The sequence below is a fragment of the Echinops telfairi genome, unplaced genomic scaffold, assembly GCF_000313985.2.
Source record: "Echinops telfairi isolate 266 unplaced genomic scaffold, ASM31398v2 ScPeMD7_7457;HRSCAF=8495, whole genome shotgun sequence".
NCBI classification, from domain to species: Eukaryota; Metazoa; Chordata; class Mammalia; order Afrosoricida; family Tenrecidae; genus Echinops; species Echinops telfairi.
In genome coordinates this window covers 11,890,814-11,895,374 of record NW_022111357.1, presented here as the reverse complement: position 1 = coordinate 11,895,374, position 4,561 = coordinate 11,890,814, and the positions used below count along the sequence as shown (strand labels likewise).

Below are 4,561 nucleotides of genomic sequence, written 5' to 3'. Positions count from 1 at the left end.
GGGATATCATCCTCTAGGCCTGGTGGACCACGATGTGCTCCACTCTCTCTTCCTCCCCATTCATTTGCTCCCGTTTTCTCTGATCAGACATGTCCCTCTCCCCAAGCTGCAGCTTCAGGGCTGTCCTCTAAAGTAAATTCTTCTGTTGGGAGGGACAGTTGTCCACATAGCTGGTATGGGACCAAGCCCTCAGGCCCCTCTATTGGCTCCCCTCTCCATGCCAGCACACTGCATTTCCATCCTGGAACACCGGATTTAAGTCTGGTCTCTCTTTCCACATGGGCTCTTTCTATATATCACATACAAAATACGTGTCGATGGTTTATGTTGTCTTTAAGACTTTAAGTCAACATTATTATTAAGTTTGGAGGGAGTCAAAATTTATGAGTGAATTTTTAACTGCTCAAGTGTTAGAAACCCAACCCTGCATTATCCAAGGGTACCATTACTTTCATGTAGAAATTTTTCATAATGCAGGTTTTTTTGCTCGTGATAATCAACATTACCAATTCTTCTAAAAATCCCATAGCTTCTAATGTTCCTTCTGCCTTGCAAGGACCCAATGTGATATACACCAAATTCTTGTATTATTTCCCCACTACCTAGTATGTATACTTGCAATGTCTTAAGCTTTTGCATACCATATTGCAGAAGGGAAGGGATTATATTCTTCATCTCTCCTTTATTTACATATGCTTTACAGGGAAGCCAAAAGCCAGAGGGAGCATTGCTGTGCTGTTCCATTGTGTCTGTTCTGACTCAGGCACCCTCTCTGTATGACAATAGGCTATAATACAGGCACATATTGCTGTCTTTTCTCCTGTGGGTTCAAATTGCGTATAAATTCAAACAGCTGAGGACTTTAACCATTTTGCCAATTGGGTTCCGTAGAGGGAGCATAGGTTTTCTTTTTAAAGATATTTGGTGCTTTTCACTGTAGTAAAAGTGTAACTCTTCAAATTCCTATTAGATATGAATTAATAGGCAGATTCATAAGTAGTTTATGCTAAGTCAATTTGAATTCTCCATTTTCAAGTTCTTGGCCTTGGTTCAATTTATCAGTAATGTGTACCAGTATTGTTTTTTTGTTGTTTTTTTTTCAACCTTGCACAAGCAAGGTCTCAAAAAATTGGTTAATGACTCAGTTGTTTCTTTCCACGGAACTCTTTAGTAAAAGGCAAAAGATTTATTCAATCTGAAGAGAAACCAGAGTATGTGTACCAGTATTGTTGATTCAGAAGATAACTATAGATCAATTTATTCTTTCAGTATAGGTATAATCTCTTGTCTAGTGGCAAATAGAGCTTTAACAGCATTTTAAAAATGCTAACCACTTCCTTTTTGGAATCCCAGCTAATGAAAAGCTTCATGGAATTATAACTTTTTAGAACAGAAAAGGACATTAAGATCTCCTCTTAATCTAACATAAGTCTGTTCTCTGTATCTTTGCCAAGTGACCTACCAGTCTTTGCTTTTGTAGAATACAAAAGCCATTGCCGCATGAAGCAGTTCACTAGTTGCTTTGAAAATTCTAATTGTTAGAAAGCTATTCCTCATGGGATTAGATTTAATACATACAACATTCCATATTTTGATCACATCAAGTAAAATTGTACAGTTGCTACCACAATCCGTTTCCAACCATTTTTTTCTGTGTGGATTCCTTGACATTGTCAAGCTTTTGTGTCCTTGTAATTTCTAGGAAGTAATTCCTAATTTGCTCTCTGGGATCATAAAAAGTAGTTTTATTCTTCCATTTAATATTATTTCAGTTATTAAAAATAATTTCTTCTACAAAAAAAAGGTTGAAATCACCTATAAACTCATCACCCTACTATCTAGAAATAGCAAAATTAATATTTTGATTAATATTTCTATAAGTACAATATATAGAGTAATGACATTAATTTTAATGTATTTAGAAGAGTCTTTCCATGTTAAGTATTTCTAGTTAAGGTTTTAATTATTATAAGGTACATAATTTATTATAAAATATTGTATAATTTATTCCTCCATGTTGAAAATTTAGGTTGTGCTCACTTTTGTCAGTAATACTACAGTGAACATTGTGGTCAGTAAATGTTTGTGTACAACTATTGTTTCTGTAGGATGAATGGCTAGAGGTGGAATTGCTAGGTAAATGATAAAAACATTTTTAAACTTTAATTTTATGTTGCCAAATTATCCTGCCAAAAAATTGTATTGATTTTCATTGTAATCAATTTGATAGGTGATTTTTAATGTGGCTTGTTTTAATAGTGTAAATGTTTTTCATATTTATTGGAAACTGGTATTTAATCATAATTATTTAACATTATCTAATTCATATGCCCTAGTTGTCTGAAAAAATGTGTCATATAATTTTGCTGACAGTATCTAGTCATGGTTTACATGTTTGGTTATTGTCTTACTCTTTTAATCTAGTCATTTGTTTTGTAGAATGTTTCACATTCTGAATTTGTCTAATTGTTTTCTTGTGGTGGCTTTTAATTTAAATTTCCATCACTTGAGGTCTAATTAGCCAAAGTAAAATGCACAGATTTTAAGCATTTGTATATGCTCACATCCCTGAAGGCAATCACTATTCTGATTTTTATTACTATAGAATATGACCTAATTTAGAAATAAGAACTATATAAGCTGTCTTTTTTGGAGAAATTTTCCTTCATCTTCAGCCCTCCACTCTCTTATTACCCTCCATTTATAGCATAGATTCCCAAACTTACTTGGCCTTTCACCCAGCTTTTTAAAAAAATTTAGTCAGCATCCCCTTTGCAATGAAAACCTTCCAGGATAAAGTGTAGGTATCTGCTTTTGAAGCCTTCCTGGATCATCCCAGTGCCCTCTCCCCCAAGCATATTGCCAACTTGGGAAATGTTGCTTTCTAGATTTTTACTTCATTTCCAGCTTTTCCTTCTCAGTTTTCTTTTTACAGGGTTGTTAGGTTCCAACCGGCAGCAACCCTGTGTACTACAGAAGGAAGTGTAGCTTGGGCCTGAGCTTCAGTCCTCTCATTTAAAATTCATGGCCATCAAGTTCGTTCCTGCGCATAGCAGCCCTGTAGAGCAGGGGCTCTCCACCTTCCCAATGCCGTGGCCCTTTCATACAGCTCCTCATGTGGTGGGGACCCCCAAACATCACATTGTTTTTGATGCCATTTAATAACTGTAGTTTTGATACTGTGATGAATCGTCATGTAAATATTTGATATGCAGGATGTCATTTTCATTGTTACAAATTGAACATAATTAAAGCATAGTGATTAATCACAAAAACAATATATACCTAATTATATATTTTTAAATATTTACTTCTAATTACAAATAAATGAAATTTTGTCTGGAAGCATGGGTAACAGTCTTCACACCAGGTACTCAGATGTGTGCGTATCTGCACATGGGCGGACCCACCTGGAAGAGGATAGAGGAGCGGTGTCTCGGGTCCTAAAGCCATCAGAAATATGTGTTTTCTGATGGTCTCAGGCGATTCCTATGAAATGGTTGTTTGACCCCCAAAGAGGTTGCAACCCACAGGTTGAGAACCGCTGCTATAGACAGAGTAAATTGGCACTTTAGAGTTTCTAAGACTATAAATCTCTAAAGGGATAGACAGCCTTATTTTTTTCCCCAAAGGGTAGCTGATGGGTTTGAATCACCCTATTTTGGGAATGAAAAAGAAGGGGCCACTTTGTTTCCTTATTCTTCTTATTAGTGTCGGGTCCCTAGAATACGTATTCTTACGTGCTTCTTGGTGGTGATTTGTGTCCTTCTTATTTTCTTGAACTATCTAACGTAGTGGTGTAGTTGGGTGTTGTTGGGCTGCAAAATTCAAGGTCAGGAGTTCTAAACAACCAACTGCTCCTCAGGAGAGAGACAGTGCTTTCTACTCCCATAAAGAGTTTCAGTCCCAAACCCACAGAGGCAGCTCTACCCTTGCTCTATAGGGTCGCTGTGCTGCGAATCAGAGTCAGCTGATGGCAGTGAGTTTGCTTTTTGGTTTTGGTCTAATCATTGCTTCCCTCTCCCACCACACAAAAAGATTTTAATTATAAGTTGTCTATATTGATTTTGTTATGTTTTATATTTCACTGATTTATTTCCTTTCATTTACTCTAGGGTTAATTTGCTCTCATTTTCTAACTTTTTAATATAGAATCTTAGAGACCTTTTTCTTTTCTGTAGCTATATCCCACACATTTTGATAGGTTGTGTTTTTTAATTTTTTTTATTTTTTCAGTTTCATTTAATTCACAATAATTTCTAATTTCCCATGTAATTTTTTTTTTTTTAGCTTATGAGCCAAAATTACATAGAAATGTCATTCTTAATTTCCACTTTAAAAAATTTTTTTAATCACTTTATTGGGTACTTGTACAGGTCTTACAACAATGCATACATACATACATTGTGTCAAGCACATTTGTACATATGTTGCCATCATCATTTTCAAAGCAATTCCTTTTTTAAAATCATTTTATTGGGGCTCATACAATTATTATCACAATCCATATATACATCCATTGTGTCAAGCACATTTGTACATATGTTGCCATCATCATTCT

General features: G+C 35.3%; 1 protein-coding gene and 1 non-coding gene across 2 annotated transcripts in view; one reads left to right on the top strand and one right to left on the bottom strand.

Annotated features, from left to right (window-relative positions):
* Positions 1-4,561, top strand: part of LOC101661505 (S100P binding protein) — a 43,284-nt gene that overhangs the window by 22,195 nt on the left and 16,528 nt on the right. The window lies entirely within an intron of this gene.
* Positions 1,102-1,215, bottom strand: LOC115872821. The gene has a single exon (XR_004048059.1). It is a non-coding gene; the product is annotated as a U5 spliceosomal RNA (small nuclear RNA).